Raw genomic sequence first — 17,668 nt, 5'->3', positions numbered from 1 at the left:
CATGCCACCTGACCGGCGGCGTCAAACAATTAGTACTCGAAGGCGTCGCATGTGCTAAATGCGACTCGGATCGCTGGTTTTTTTGTGAAAGCCTGAGCACCGGTTTTGACACGCTTGAACCGAAAGCGTGCCGCGTCCACGTGCCAGTTGTGAACACAGCTTAAGACCGCCCCCACGCACACATGCCCTGCACACGTTGACACCCACACACTAACACCAACACAAAGACATATACATGCAGTGCTGCCAAACCGTCCGATTTTTCGGACAGTGTCCGATTTTTGAAGGCTCTTCCGAAAACCGGTCCGAAAATGGAAACGTCCGAAAAGCAAATAAAATGTCGGAGATCATTACTTTCCTATGCAGAAGTCCTGTACTTTCACTTTTCAGCGCAACTAAAGGCAAAAATCACTGTACATTTGCTTCTAAAAAGGCTAGCGCTTGGCTATGGCAGTGCAAAGTAACATGCCTGGATCAGGCTGGATGGCATGTACACTGACACAGTGACAGTCTGTACATGCATTTAGTCGGTGTGCGACCACACTCATCATTACAAAATTCATGACAACTCTGGGGTGACCATGGCAACGAAGTGAATTTTCATGGTGTTTTAGGCGATATTTTGAATTCCCTGTAAAAAATTTACCGAGGAGAAAAATTCGCACCATGTGGCCAGCCTTGGCGGTGAAGTGTGTCCGATTTTGGGGGAAAATTATTTGGCAGCAGTGTGTAACATGTACAGACTACTCACACATAGACATATAAATAAACTTCAACAATAGCATCACACACCTTGACCTTGACCTTGACCTTGATCTTCCCCATTAGGCAGCTCGCCGAAGAGCAATTTTTTCGGTGCGCGCGAGTCAGCCATCCTGCCGACATGACCTAGACATCACACACACACACACAAACACACACCTGGTCCTGGTCCTGGTAAACACTGCCATTACGGTCACGTGTCCCCTCGCGGGGCCGACAGCATGGAAACGACGCACGACGGCAGAAAGTCGGCAGTCTGCCGAGAGATCAGGGACCATGTTCAATCGGCACGACGAGAGAGCCATCTTCGGCAGCTATGGATTTGGAATCCACGAGTAGAGCGGCAGCACCGTCCACAGGCCCCACAGTGGGCCTTGCAGCATGAGAGGGTGAGCCGCACATGCGGCGGCGGAGGAGTCGCCTGAGCAGCAATGGTAGACACCGCCGCCCGGCACGGAGCCCGAGACGATGTCGCGGAGAGCATCCGGGAGTTGGGGCACTTGTGGACCGCCAAACCTCCGGCACTGCGGAACCAGCGCTCACAAACACACACACACACACACACACACACACACACCACACACACACACAACAGGGGCGTGCTCGGCTCCCCTTCCAGGGGGGGGGGGGGGGGGGGCACCACTTCCAGACAACAGCAATTTTCAAAATGTTGTACCGGTGACATCATCAGATATTTGTACATGTGACGTCATTATTACTGTTACAAAGATTGTATGTCATCAAGAATGAACACAGTCCAGCATCTTATGCTGACCTTTCATACAAACTTCCAGTCAACTTGCCCATCATGCTGGCGGTTTATATTGGGCATATAAACCTCATATAAACCTCATACAAACTCCACATAGACCACCACCATACAAACTCCTTTTTAGAGATTGAGAAGAATTATTATCACATTATCTCATGAGTAGAATAACCATGCCTACATGCCAACAGGAAAATCAGCTTTAGAGGAAGCTAGGCGCCTAGCAGCAAGATAATTATTTAGCAGAATGCTTGCGCTTCAGTTTCTTGCGAGCCTCAACAGCACACTCAGCGTGAATATTGAACACAATAGAACTGTGCTTGAAGGTTGTGGAAGCAGCATTCAGATAAGGAGATACGGTAGAAGCAGAGCTCTGAACAGCAGATGAATGGCTCTGAACAGTGACAGCGGGTGTGGATGACTGCACAGCATGGTTTGATTTATTAGCTACAGGCAATCTCAGATCAATAGCTTCAGCCATAGAGCACGACTCTGTTAGGTTGGGCCTATCATAAGCAGTAAGAGACTGAACATTGCGATGACCAGAAACAGAACAAATTCTCCTATCATCCACACCACATTTTTTTCATGTTGGTAATTGATGTTGCTCTAACACAGTGATTCGTATACTGGGAACACGACAGGTCACCGCGAGACAGCTCACAGCGCGACAACTCACAGCCGACAGCTCACAGTGTCGTCAACTCACAGCCAAGACAACTCACAGTGTCGTCAACTCACAGCGAGACAAGTCACAGCCAAGACAACTCACAGCCACCCCAGCTCACAGCGCGACAATTCACAGCCACACCGCGATCGGCTGCGGGTTCAGAACGAATTCCGCCGAACTGTGTCATCATCCCACAATTTGCCGAGAACGTCGCGTTATTATTATCATACTAGCAGCACCCCAGGCCAGCGTTGCCTGGCCGAATGTGGCATGCGGGTGAAGCAAGTACATGAACAGCACACTTGCTCAGCACGTGGTGGTGGCCAGACCGCTGAAGTCCTGGTGAGGAAGGTTCTTCATGGTTGGAAGGAGAAGGAGGGACGTCTGTTACGCCTTCGGGAGGCTGGTCAGGGTTGTCCATCACCTGGTGGCGGATGAAGCGGCTCAAAAAATTCATAAACTTACGAACAAAAGTGCGATGCGCTCTTCACTGCAGATCAGATGCAGAGTGCAGTCAGCGCAGATCTTTTGTTTCCTTTTGTTGCAGATGTTTCTATTTGCAGAGAACGGTTCACGTGGTCCGCAGCGCTTGTGCGGCTGCTAGTGCTACCTATCATCCTATGGCCTAGGCTAGGTGGCTACATGATTCGCACGCTTCGCGTGCTCAGTGCTTCTGCGCGCGGCTGCTACTGCTAGTGTAGTGCTACTCGTACTGATCGTGGCTGCTACCACCTACACTGTTCGCACGCTTCGCGTGCTCAGCACGTGGTGGTGGCTACACGATTCGCACGCTTCGCGTGCTCAGTGCTTCTGTGGCTAATTCCGCTAGCTACACGATTCGCACGCTTCGCGTGCTCAGTGCTTCTGCGGCCGCTAGCTAGCTACACTGTGCTACACTGTTCGCACGCTTCGCGTGCTCAGGGCAGCGCTGCATGCTCCGCAGCGCTAGCGCTTCAGCGTGACACAAAAACACACGTCACAGGTGCCTCTTCTTTATAAGGAGCGTGACACACACACACACAGACACACGTCACAGGTGCCTCTCTTTTATAAGTAAAGATACATTGTATGTTGTGTATAGACTATCTGTTGTGTTTCATTGGTCTGTGTGGCCGAGTGACTCCCACTTCTCATTCATGATGTTTGGCCTGTTCTCATCTCAAGTGTAGCTACCCCTGTGCTGTGCGGTTTTATTGATGATGGTAATATCATGCACGTGCCTGTTCGTGCCTAGCCTGCTCTTTTCAGTTTCCCGCCGTTGTAGGCAGCGCATATGCGTAACAGCTGATTTACATTTTTGCTGTGATTTTTGGTAGGACAGGGTAGCTCTTGTGTTGGGTTTTTTTTGGGAACAAGAAGAAGTTTTTGTCTATGTTGAATATTTGTGCGCTCCTTTGATCTTGTGAGAGTTGGGTCATTTTGGGCCATGCACGCAATTCGAAACATTACTGGCACCTCCGACGGGATGCGTGCATTTTGAAGACATGGACGACGAAGAAACCACTACTGTCGCGGGGAGTGGAGAGCTGTCTGGCGAGCATGGGCAGGACACCGAAGCTGACGCTCCGGAGACCAGCTCGCAGGCACCTCCAGCCCAAAGTGTGACTTACGACTATGTAAAGTTTCGTGCCTCCCTGCGGAGAAGACTGACCAACCTGCTGAAGGTATTGAACACGGAGTATGGGAAGTCGTCGCCGAGTGCGAGGTACCTCAAAAAGTACCTGGCTGACGCCGAAGGAATAGTAAAACAAATCGAAGAAGTGGTCGAGGACCACAGGAATCAATTGCGAGACGATGCAGATTTTGAAGGATTGGAGAAGTTGGAAAAGTGGTTTGAGAAGTTGAACGAGGATTGTTCTCCGCTGGCAGAAGTTAGTTCGCTCCTTGAGTCAGGAGTTTTGGAGTCAGCCAGTCAGCCCAGTGGCGATGGTGACTTGTCAGCGCAGCCTCTAGAGGAAGAGCTAGAGGGCGAAGATTTTGCCCACAGCGCGCCACGTAGTGCTGATGACGGAGGAACGGAGTTTTCTGGAGACCCTGGTGTCAGTTCCAGCCTGAGAGCTTGTAGTGATGATGATGCATCAGTAGTGACTATGTATAGTACTGGTATGTATCACAGTGGCGTCACTGACGGATGCAGCACTGCTGTTCCCTGGCAAACGCCTGCTGCCGCTGCTGCTGATCAAAGGGATCATGCCATTCATGGAGCTGCTCAAGATGATGGGACAGTGGGTGATTACCCTGATAGCAGGCTTAGGGCCAGAGGTGCACTAGCACTTAGAGGCAGTCCAGGAATGCAAGGCAGGGGCAGCAGCGCTGATACTAGCTCTGGAACTCGATCCTCGTTGCAACCTCCAGGTCACGCTGTGCATGCAGCTACATTCACAACTGCTAGTGTTACTCAGAGTAGTGTGCTTGTGGGACAGCCTCAACATCATCAACACTCCGCTACTCAAGTGTCTAGTGCTGCCTACGTTGCTAGTGCAGGTAGTGGTACTGGTGCACCTGGAGTCGCAGTGAACAGAGTTGTGAGTGGAGCACCCAGTCAAACTCAAGGGCAGGGTGGTGGAGCATTCAGAGCGAGAGCAATGCCTTCTGTACAGCAACGTCCTCACGCCAAGCCTGTTACTGCATTTTCATCTTCAGTTCTTCCACCACTACCCTCAGCTCACGCAGCTAAGACTGCATTTCCATCTCCAAGACGCAGTGTTGCACCAAGAGCTTACCGGTCTTCTGCACAGGCAGCCGCGCCTAGTGCTCACAGTCAATATCAGACTCAGTATGCACAGCCTGCTGCTCCACACATCAGTCCATATGGGCATTCTTGGTTGAAGCCAATAGAAGTGCCGAAGTTCAGTGGAAAAGGGCGCGATTACATCCAATGGCGGCAGAGGTTCTTGGAAGTAGCCGACTCATCTTTGCCTGAGGAGTACCAACTGGCTCGCCTTCGCGAGGCCGTTGCTGGCGGGGAAGCCGCTATCCTCATTGAAGACCTTCTGGACGGCCCCGGAGCATATGACGCCGCGTGGGCGGAGCTGGAGTCTTGGTTTGGTGGCACAGATCGACACTTGGAGCAACAAATCCGAGATCTGCTCAACCATCCCCGAGTCACTAACGAAAGGGACGTGGAGGGTCTGCAGCAGTATGCGGTCAAGCTACGCAGCCTAATCGCCAACATGAAGCTGTGCGGCTCTGAACCGGGCCCTGAGCTGTGCATCATTGCTACCGAAAAGGTGCCGAGGACAACGCTCATCAGGTATTTTGAGAGGCACGGAGACGGTAACACCGACATCAAGGTGTTTGCCACCTGGCTACTAGAAAAGGTGAAGACGGCAAAGTATGCCAATGACCGTACCGAGCAGCCAGACCGTCAACCCTCCCATGGAAAAAGGCATCATGAAGCTGTTCAGCGCCCCGTGCAGCAACGGTCTTTCATAGGCACTGAAGCTACGGCGCCAAAAAGGCCTCAAGAAGCTCCGATCAAGACGTCTGGCCACTCAAAGACACAGCAGCAAGCACGACAGAGGTGCCGCAAGTGTAGTGGTCCGCATCAGCTCGCTAACTGCAATGAGTTCAAGGCACTCTCAACGTCGAGACGTAACGAGCTGGTTCGTCTACTGAATTTGTGTCTCTGCTGCCTAAGAGAAGGTCACTGGGCGCGTGACTGCAATGCTGCTTCCGGTTGCCCTCACTGCCGTGGCAAGCACCACTCGCTTCTGCACGAGTCAAAGCCATCACTGCCCTCCAGTAAGGCAGCTGCGTCCACCAGTCCGGCTGCGAGTGAAAACACGGCGCATGCAACAGCAGCTACAGACGACTCCAATGCTGGACTAACATCCTTTATGGTCACGCAGGCAGAAGTCAGAGGTGGTACAGCGAAGGCTACAGCCAACGTCCTCCTGGACTCAGGATCCTCGTGCAGCTATGTCTCAGAGCGTCTGGCTAGGCGTCTCCGTCTAGGGGGGAGCAGGAAGAAAGTGTCGGTCGGCGTTATCGGTGGTGGCGCAATTAACGACACTCTCCAAGTGGTGACGCTAGCGGTCCAGCATGATGGTGGTGACAAGGCTACGGAGCTTGAGGCATATGTCCTGCCCAGAGTAACGACGGACCTGCGATTGGTGAACTGGAAGGAGATTCAGGACAACTGGGCACATCTTCGTGACGTATCGTTCAAGACAGCAGGAGACAATCACCTCGACTTGCTGATTGGCTTGAACTCACCAGTGCTTCACCGTGCGGATGAGGAACGTCATGGAGGCGATGGTGACCCTATTGCTCGGAAGACTCCTCTCGGATGGGTCTGTTTTGGGCCAGTACTATGTCCATCCACACCGACGCATTCGACGTTCCATGCGGTGACCACTGCTGGTACCAATTTGGACCACCTGGTGAGTCGTTTCTGGGATCTTGAAGCGGTTGGAATGTTACCAAAGTCAGACCAGTACTTGACTCCGGACGAGCAGCAAGCGGTGACTTCAACTCAGCGAACCCTGAACTACAAGGACGGTCGGTTTGAAGTCGGAATCCCCTGGAAGGACGGCGCCAAGCAGCCTGATATCACGAGCAACAAGGTGCTGGCTGAGAACCGACTCCGCGCACTCATGCGATCGCTGCAGCGACGGCCAGGTATGCTGCCAAGGTATGCGAAGGTCCTGGAAGACTACCTGCAGAAGTCCTACATCCGGAAACTGACAACTGAGGAAGTTGAACAATGCGGCTCATCACAGTGTTGTCTGCCGCATTTCGCTGTTATACGGGAGGATAAGGCAACGACTAAAGTCCGCGTTGTTTTTGATGCTGCCGCCAGAGCAAATAATGTTGCTGTGAACGACTTGATGTTGGCTGGACCGAAACTGCAGGCCGACCTCGTGAAGCTCCTGATTCGCTTCTGCCTTGAGCCTATCGCACTGATGGGCGATGTTTCGGAGATGTTTCTCCAGGTGTCCCTTTCCCCAGAAGACCGAAGATACCACCGGTTCCTATGGCAGCCTGGCGAAACAGTTGAGACGTACGAATTCATGCGGCTGGTCTTCGGGATCAAGGCGTCACCCTATTTAGCTGGACGAGCCTTGCAAGCTACTGCCGAGCGCTTTGGAGACCAGTATGATCCTATTGCCAGCGACATTGTGCGGGACTCCTTCTATGTCGATGATCTTCTCAAGTCGCTACGTGACGTACAGCAGGCGATTCTTGCTCGAGTGGAGACTCAGGCCCTCTTGAAGCGTGGCGGGTTCACGCTACGTAAGTGGCTAAGCAACAGCCCAGAGGTCATGGCGTCTATTCCTGCTGAGGAGCGGGCCGCGGCAGAGTCCAGGTCAATTGCAGAGAGCCCCTCGCATCCTGAGGTGTCCCAGAAAGCCTTAGGTGTGAAGTGGATGGTCAAGGGGGATTACTTCACGTTCCACTACAAGGGATCATCTCCGACAGTGTTTACGAAGCGGTCAGTCTTGAGCCGCATGGCAACATTGTTCGACCCAAGGGGTCAGCTGTCACCATTCACCATAAGGGCCAAGATAATGTTCCAAGAGTTATGTCTCTCTGGAATCGGCTGGGACGACACGCTGCCAGATGCTCATCTTGCTTCATGGAGCCGGTGGTTTAGTGAGTTCGACACTCTTTCTCACCTCAAGATCCGTCGCTGTTTCAAGGGAGATGATTGGGTCAACGACATCACCGTCCATGTGTTCACGGACGCTTCCGCATTGGCATATGCCGCAGCAGCTTATGTGCGAGTGGCGGAGAGTGATGGCGGAGCACGTGTCACGTTGATCATGGCAAAGGCGCGGCCGGCTCCCATCAAGCGGCGAACGATCCCTCAGCTTGAGCTGCAGGGTGCAGTACTCGGTGCACGCCTGGGTCAGTACGTCAGTGGAGCGGTTGGTGTTGGAACAGATGACGTCAACTATTGGACAGACTCGATGAACGTCCTCTACTGGGTTCGCTCGCTCAGTAGAAAGTTTAAGGTTGACGTCGGCAACCGCATTTCAGAAATCCAGCGTCTTTCGCGTCCTGCGCAGTGGCAGCATGTTCCCGGAAAGGAGAATCCCGCTGATCTTCCTACTCGTGGACTCTCTGCCCAGCAACTCGTGGAACGGGGAACGTGGTGGTCTGGGCCTCGATTCCTCTCCTTCGGTGCTGACCAGTGGCCAAAGAAAATGATTGCCGTGCCCTCCGTCCTTCCATGCATGCAAGTATCCAAGGTAGCTACTGCCATGGTCAGCCTACATGCAGTTGAGTGTCATCCTGCTGAGACTCGACTGGACCCCGGGAACTACTCTGCGTGGCCTCATCTCCTACGTGTAACAGCCTGGTGTCGCCGGTTTATCCACTGCCTCAGGTCAGCCCGCGCTGGAGAACAAGCTTATACCAGCACGGGGGAGGCCCCCGTGGTTGAAGTGAACTTGGGCAGCCAATGTTCTTCTCTTAATGTGCCGGAGCTTTCAGCAGCAGAGGTTGACAGTGCTGAGCAGTATTGGGTGGCGCGATCACAGAGAGACCAGTACCCAGATGTGTACCACACTCTGATGAGCGGCAAGGAACTACCATCCTCATCACCTCTTGTCAAGCTGCGGCCATTCCTGGACAGCAGCGCTGAAGTCCCGGTGTTACGAGTTGGCGGGAGACTGAGGACGGCTCATCATCTGGCCAGTGAGTTTCGGTGTCCCTTGATATTACCTCAGAAGCATCGGGTGACGGAATTGGTCATTGCAGAAGAAGATCGGCAATGCTCACACTCGATTGGTACCAACCACCTGCTATCGAAGCTAGCTGACAAGTTCTGGATCGTAAAGGGGAGACAGACGGTAAAGCGGTATCGTCAGGCCTGTGTCGGATGTAAACGTTTGTGGAACAAGCCGTACTCACCAGCGATGGGTCCGCTACCCAATTTCAGAACCGAAGGTCAGCTACTCGCCTTCTCACGTACAGCAGTCGACTTTGCTGGGCCGTTTTACGTAAAACGTGGCCGCGGACGTGTCCAGGAAAAGCGGTATGCAGCGATCTTCACATGCCTGCAAACCAGGGCTTGCCATTTCGAGGTAGTGTACTCCTTAGACACGGACGGTTTTAAAATGGCCCTGGTACGCTTCACCAAGCGCCGTGGAACCCCAACCATGATCCTCTCAGATAATGGGACGAATTTCGTCGGGACAGAGCGGGAGTTGCGTGAAGCTGTACAAAGTCTTGGTACTGGTGATGTCTCAGCAGCGTTGGCAGCCCAAGGGACACAGTGGGTTTTTAACCCCCCGAGGGCGCCTCACACTGGTGGTGTGTTTGAGCGGGTCGTTCGCTCATTGAAACAAGTACTGCAGACAGTCTTGTATAAAGCGGATCTTACCGATGAGGAACTGCATACTGCTCTTGTTCAGGCGGAAGGGTTACTCAACTCTAGGCCACTAACTGCGGTTTCTACTGATGCCGCGGACCCTCAGCCATTGACGCCTCACCATTTTCTGGTGGGACACGCTCGAGTCACGAGTCCACTGGAGGAACAGGCAGAGTTGGCTGAGCGAGCTCATCCTCATCGGCGTTTCGACATCATCCAGCATTTACTGAAGGTAGTTTGGAGGCGCTGGAAGAGAGAGGTTGTCTCACGGTTGAACCTGACTACCAAGTGGCAACGTGCTCAGAGGTCAGCTCAGGTTGGAGATGTTCTGCTATGCCTCGACGACCATCTTCCACGAGCAAAGTGGCCATTGGGAAGAGTGGAAGCCGTCTACCCAGGCAAGGACGGAGCGACACGTGTGGTGGATGTCAACATCCGGGGAAAAGTCTACCGTCGGCATGTTCGCTACCTTGTGCCTCTGGAAGTGGAGCCGTCCAGTGACCGAGTTAACAGCTTGGAGTCGGTCGTGAAGATGCGTGACCTGTGAAGTGAAACTCATCGCCCCGAGCTAAGTACTGAGTAACTGATTCTAATACCGAAGACGTTGGCTGATCAGTGATAATGAAATAAAATATCTGCTAGCCATATTTCATGCTGTGTGGTACTGATAGAGCTATGGGTGATAGGAATAATGTTATGCGTGTTACAGCACGAGTGGGTTGCAAATGTCTTCGATAGTTTCGGTCCTGATGAGCTAGTTCTATCGGAGGAAGTACACATTACGCTCTTTTGTTTTTCCTGGCAAGATGCTGGTGTGGCATATGCTTGTTTTTGCCTTTTGTTTTTCGTTGTTTTTGTTTTTTTGCTCCTCTGGGTGTATGTAGTTTTCGCTCCCTGCTATTTGCATGTTTGCTCAAGGGGGAGGAATGTTGTGTATAGACTATCTGTTGTGTTTCATTGGTCTGTGTGGCCGAGTGACTCCCGCTTCTCATTCATGATGTTTGGCCTGTTCTCATCTCAAGTGTAGCTACCCCTTTGCTGTGCGGTTTTATTGGTGATTGTAATATCATGCACGTGCCTGCTCTTTTCAGTTTCCCGCCGTTGTAGGCAGCGCATGCGTAACAGCTGATTTACATTTTTTGCTGTGACTTTTTGTAGGACAGGGAAGCCCTTGTGCTGGTTTTTGTTGGAACAAGAAGAAGTTTTTGTCTATGTTGAATATTTGTGCGCTCCTTTGATCTTGTGAGAGTTGGGTCATTTTGGGCCATGCACGCAATTCGAAACAGTATCAGTTGCTGCTGCTACTACTTGGCAAAACATCACAAGGACCAAAATCACCCTCCTGCAAGAGAAACAAGTCATGATTCTCACGGAGAAGCTCTGTCAGTCTGTTCTTTTCAGGTATTGGCAGGTGATTCCGAGACTCAACATACGTACGGATTATCTCGGCACGTTCAGGGGATAACACAAACGGTTGCATATCCGCTAGGGCTCCAGCGGTTAGTCCGATTAACCGGTTGCAGACCGGTTACGAAGAATTAACGGTTAACCAATAAAGATAAGGGTTACGCAGTAACTTTTCAGTTAATTGTTTCAAGTATCAGGTCGTTGCAAAGTATGCACTTTCGCAGGCTGTCACACGCGTAGACCTACACAATTTCTGGGCTGTCAACCCGGTCATATCTGCAGTCTTGGTGTGAGAGTATGTATGAATGAGCATGCAAGAGAATGTACATGTGTGCGTTGTACTGAATAGGGTACATTTTTTTAAAGAGTAGTCAAATATACGGTTAAAAAGAGTCCGCAGGATTGCCGTGGCTTGTAGGTTATAACCGTTAAACCGACCGTTAGCTTAGCAGTTAACCATTAGGGGTAAAACCGTGACCGTTTGAGCCCTAATATCCGCAACAGATGAATCAGCAGGATCATCATCCTCTCCAATCAAGTTATCGGGTACAGGAGATAATTCTGCAATATCAACATCTTTAGCAATTTGTACTGGGTAGTCAGAGTGATTCTCCAACACAACTACCGCACCGGACCTGCCAGGTCCAACCGTAACCACACTGGGGGTCACAGACACATCTGGAAACTTTACCAAGAATGAGTCCAGTGGAACAGCAACACAATCCACAGTCACAGATGCCTCTTGCACCGACTTGCACGGGACCAGCACGACATGGCCGGCAGGCAGAGTTAATTTACTACAAACAGTGACACGAGAATAGTACGTGCCCGGGTCTTCCTCAGAATTACTATCACTACTCCAAGCCGTGTGTGTCAGATAGCGGTTCAGCGTCCGCCGCAACAACCGGACTGGGCTCTGATGGACCAACACTAGTAGCTTTCACTCCTAGCAGGACTGACAGATCATTAAAAGTTAGTGTGCCTTGAGGAATGTTCAATAATGCTCCATGGTCAAACAAGAAATCAGATCCCAATATCATATCACGGCAGATATCAGGAGACACTACAAATGTATGCAAGAAAGAGCGCTCTCCAATGCAGCATTCAATATCCACAGCACCCAGAACCTGGAGTCCCTCGCCATTAGCCGCACACAAACGGGGAGCAGCTTGCAAGGGCACATCACCATACGTGGACAAAAATGTTTGCTCATACAACATAGAAACACAGGAAGCAGAGTCAATTAACGCCGTTACACACTTGCCTTGAACATGGAGATCTAGCGTAGGGACTACAGACGAGACAGCCTCGATACGTACTTCATCTGATGGCTCCTCGTCAACGACTGGGAGTTGTCCCACACCACCAGTCGTACTCAGTTTCCCGAGCGCCAAGGGTTGTGTGGGCAATCTACAGCAAAATGGCCCGGTTGTCCACAACCAAAACAAATCGGTGGTTCCACATGACCACCACGACCATACGAATATCCACGACCACTGCTGCTGCTATGAGGCTGATCAAATTCGAAACTATTAGTATTACTTGCTCCTGCAGGAACTTATGTTGGTTGAGCAACAATTTCCAAACAGCTGAATCTCTTTTCGAGGTCTGTCAACCTGCGATCAAGTTTCTCGAGCGCTTGAGCTAGTTGATCACGCACTCCAGTGTCATTAGACTGGTGCAACTCTGATGCACTGGCATGTTCGTCAGACGGTATCTTGAACGGACGAGGTCGAGGGGACCTGGTCTTCTTTCTGCCTTTGGACTTGCCCATCTCGATATCTCACTATCAATGGCCCAAGCTACAAACATTATTAATTTTTGTAGTTCAAAAAAACTTATGAAAAATGTTACAAACAACACGGACGTACACGTACACGTGCACGGGACATGACGTCAACAGTGTACTTGCTACGTGCGCAAAATATTTTTGTGAAAATGTATAGGCGCTACGTTGTTTTGTACTGTAGGCCCTTTCTACACCAAACAAAACTTTTACTCATGCACAGCGAACGATCAGTCAAGAAGTATTCCGTGTAGTGAGCCAAATCTCAGAATCGGCCGTTTTAGCATCGACCGTTGCACACAGAGAGGGACAAATCGTCCTTCAGCACACCGCTACGAGCCTTCAGGATGCATATCGATGGTATCCTGAAGCGATTTCCACTTGTTGGACAATTCGAAACTGATCCAGGCAGGTCACAGAAGTAAGTAAAGAATGGAAAACGAGACGAAGGATAGAATGATCAATACTAGTAAATTAGAACTTAGTCTGTGGGCTGGTCTCCCGAGTAGCTGGAACTGGTCTCAGACTCTCTGGAACTTGTCGACTCTGCAACTTGTCTCTCCTGCGGACGCGTCTTCCCAGCCGAGGACAAAACCGACGACTATGATTTTTCCGCTGCCACCATTGTAACCGTATACTCTCAGCACTCAAAGCACATACTTGTAGTTACATAAGTAGTTATCATTCGTTCATTGTCTTACAAGGAGAAGAAGAAGACCAAGGTAGTGCGAGTATGCGCACAGCTATCCATGCATTCCGCCTACGGTGTACTATTAATTTTAGGTGTATACAAATTACGTGTCATAAAGTAGCCATGCTACAGCCTACACACACACACACACACACACACACACACACACACACACACACACACACACACACACACACACACACACACACACACACACACCACACACACACACACACACACGCGCGCACACGCACACACACACACGTACCATGTACCATGTATCCGCCCGTCGCAAGAGAAGTATGCAAATTTGCAAATGCACTGGATGTACACCCAAAGATTTTCTCTTATAGCAACGATAGCGGATCTGATTCTGATTTAAAAAACAGATCAAGAAAAGCGCCGGATAACTCTCTGATCCACACAACCGGCAAAACCATGTGAATCGACCACCAATTCACACCTGGTCTACACCACACGGAGTACATGACAATAGGACGGCCCCAAGACAGTAGTTACCTATGCACAGCCTACACTTGCTGGGGTACCCAGTATACAGTACACTGTATAGACAGCACACTGCTTTGATAAAAGCAGACACTACTGAGATGCACTGGTACCTTGAACTTGAAGTGAAATTGGAGTTACTTTACCAACCAGCCTTGTCAACTGAGTAATGGCAACCCAGAGTCAACAGACGTAGCAACAACATCAGCTACTGAGTACTGGCAACCCAGAGTCAACAGACGTAGCAACAACATCAGCTACTGAGTACTGGCAACCCAGAGTCAACAGACGTAGCAACAACATCAGCTACTGAGTACTGGCAACCCAGAGTCAACAGACGTAGCAACAACATCAGCTACTGAGTACTGGCAACCCAGAGTCAACAGACGTAGCAACAACATCAGCTACTGAGTACTGGCAACCCAGAGTCAACAGACGTAGCAACAACATCAGCTACTGAGTACTGGCAACCCAGAGTCAACAGACGTAGCAACAACATCAGCTACTGAGTATGAAAGTTACATGTATATAGTAACGATATACTGGACTGTGGAGCCAAAACTAGTCCAATTGCCAATCGTCGGTTTGGCAAGAAGGTAGCCTTCCGACAGGGTGGAGAACACACATATGCAAACACACACACACACACGCACACACACGCACACACACACTCCTGATTGCGATTGTTTGGCAAGAAGGTAGCCTTCCGACAGGTTGGGGACACACACGTATGCAAACACACACACACACACGCACACTCACACTCCTGCCCATCGCTGAAGCGATGATAGAGAACAAGCTCTGCTAGACATTGAAACTTGTGCTGGGATTACAACATTCAACAGCTTGCAAGACTGATCAACTGACCGCCACTAATTATAGCCTGGTCTACACCACACGGCCACACACACACACACGGCCACACACACACACACACGGCCACACACACACACACACACACACACACACACACACACACACACACACACACACACACACACACCTCGATACAGAAAATAGAATCCTCACCTCGGCGAAGAACTTGCTGAAGTAGAAAATCCGGGTCTTGTATATGCGGTTGTCATGGTCATGTATCAACACAACAACTTCAGTTGGAAACACCTGCATGGCAACAATATCACCAAGACAACATAACTATGACAAGCCGTGAATCGAGTTGTGGCCGAGTGCCTTTTTCCAACACACGGCAGACAAGTAGTGTGATACATATGAAAGCTGAACAGTACAGTCATGCGTTGAGAAAATGATTTCAATCAATTTTGACATTCTAGATGTATACGTGCACTTGTGAAAAGCTGGCTGAGATTCTCATAGTAACAGTGTGTGCACTTGAACACTTTGAGCTGGTTTAAAAATGAAAAAAACAATTTCAGTGTCAGCAACCTGCCAGGTTTCAGGTGTAATGTAGAATTAGGTGACCAGTGTACCCTTCTCATACAGTGTGTACTCCAGAGAAATTTTAGGTGTTATCTAAATTTAGGTGCCTGGTTTCTGTATGGAAATTACCAAAATTACAATTACACCGAAAATAAGGTGTTATCTACTGTAACTTGGAGTCGCTTTGCTGCTGGAGTGAATGAGGATGGCTGGAGAGAGCATGTGGGAAGGACCTGTGACTTTGCCTACGTATCCCCAACTGATGATGAAATCACATATAAATCTGTACATGCATAATAATATTATTATGGTATCTGATTGTTGTATGACTGTTGCATGATGCATGCCAGGCCAGAGCAAGAGTGATGAGCACATTGAGAGAAGTGACCACACTCCCCATCATGTACCCTGCTGATGATCACACCACAATACACAGTCAATACAGACTGTTTCTGTACTGATCAGTAACCATGGGAACAGCTGTACAACTCCCTGCTACCTACACAGCTACAGTCAGTAGAGAGTTGTAGCAACTCGTAAACAAGTACTCGAGTCCGTGATCAACTCGGGTGCCTGGCTATAGCAACTCGTAAACGAGTACGAGTCCGAGTTAGGCACCGGCGGATTATGCCGGCATAATTATTGGCATAATTTGGTGGTTGAAAATTTGGAGCATGATTTGGCATCCTTTCGGAGGTAGGAGCATAACTACATCGGATTGTACAACAGTTCTATGGAGGCTGCACAATTAAGTACAATGCACATGATTAGTGTTGGTGGTCTGCATGGTAAAGGGTTCGGAGGTCATACAGATCGTGTTTTAAATGAAAAGCAGGGTAGAAATCATGGCAATACATTATTGTATGCTCGAACTCGTCTTCTCAAAGTTCTTTCTCACACTGATAGTACATGTAGCAGAAGATGCGAGTGAATCAGCCTTGGTCAGGTATCCCGGGGCGAACGAGATAGTGACGGGTAGTCCGCAAAAACATGCACATGTACATTACGCATGTCACGAAGTCATGACGTCTAGATTTTAGCAGCCATGACTGCGCAGGCTATGGATATTGTTCTAATAATTATACAAATTGAGGTAAAGTTGATGTTCGGTCATGATGGAAGTAGAGGTGGAGCTGCGGGAGAGAAGAGCTGATCAATCGCAGGGTGAGGTTGACATTGGTTGGACGAGTATGACGATTGCGAAGACAATTGAACCGTGATGATAATTTTCAAAGGTAACTCAAACTAATTTGGCAATGAAAAAATCTTTTTACAAAAGAAGTCAACTAATGAATAGAAGAAGTAATGTTTTCTCTTTTCCATGTTGATCTCTAGCATGCATGGACACCTTGGTATGGGGATACTCATGTATTTTGTTGTACTTATGGCCACTTGCAAGTACGAAAAGGCACAATTTTCCGAACTTCGAGGCTCCATAAGTACAACAAAGTGCATATGTATCCCCGCGTGCCAAAGCATAATACGAGGATTTTGCGAGCATAATGCGAGAATCCATGAAAGCATAATTCCATGATTTCGCGAGCATAATCCGCCGGAGCCTAGTCCGAGTTCGTGGTTGACTCGGGTGCCTGGGTTTGAGTCTCGTTTCGCACCGCAAGCCGAGCTCGTTCCGTACGAATCAGGGCAGTGGATTCGTTATGGCATACGAGTCCTTTCCTTTTTGATTATATTTCTATAAGCGAGGAGTGCAGCGTGAAGATTTTCTTCAAAAAGAGTTTCATTTGAGAAGAGGGAAGCTCCAACTTGAAGTTCAAATCCTTACTGTCGTTTTCTTTTGCTGGTGGATGATTTCTAGGCTCGTGTCCATCTTCTGACGTACAGTGAGAAGATCATTAATGAGGAGGAAATAGTCTTGTTTTCCTATGCACTGGATGGGGAAAACCCCTGGTAGACAAGCTCAGCCGCGACTAATTCCATTTCCTCTATGCTCGTACAACACACTCTGTACAAGATCAGAACTCCTGCTGCTGCTATGCATTTTTAGCACACACAGTTACTGTTCAAGTAAAGTGTTAGCGCATATCGACTGTAAACTAGTGATGTCCATTCATATACACAGTTCTTTCTTGTATGAGAGGTGAACGCATTGCTAACACTAAACACACTGGACAGGTTAAGATACACGGTATTTCTGATGTGATGTCAAAATAATTATTTAGTTCAGATCGCGTTATTTGACTCGCGTGTCGAAAAACAACCCAAGTGACCTGCAGCTCACGTCCAACTTTGGACTTTTACGCCAAATTTGACGAGAAATTGGGCGCCACACGTGGGAAATAACATGCATGTTTTAAAACCTCTCTAATTCCGACTCTTGGGTAGAGTCAGACAGGTGC

The 17,668-nt window shown here is 49.6% G+C and overlaps 1 protein-coding gene across 1 annotated transcript in view; it reads right to left on the bottom strand.

Moving 5' to 3' along the window:
* LOC135827546 (uncharacterized) overlaps nt 1-17,668 on the bottom strand; it is a 138,668-nt gene that overhangs the window by 107,952 nt on the left and 13,048 nt on the right. Inside the window, exon 2 of the transcript XR_010555492.1 lies at nt 14,642-15,035. The gene's annotated coding sequence lies outside the window, so the exon portion shown is untranslated. Of the gene's footprint in view, nt 15,036-17,668 lie in introns of the transcript that reaches the window.

The sequence above is a fragment of the Sycon ciliatum genome, chromosome 11 (genome assembly GCF_964019385.1).
Source record: "Sycon ciliatum chromosome 11, ocSycCili1.1, whole genome shotgun sequence".
NCBI lineage: Eukaryota > Metazoa > Porifera > Calcarea > Leucosolenida > Sycettidae > Sycon > Sycon ciliatum.
The sequence above is the reverse complement of the archived record's forward strand: the minus strand, read 5'-3'. Positions and strand labels throughout refer to the sequence as shown.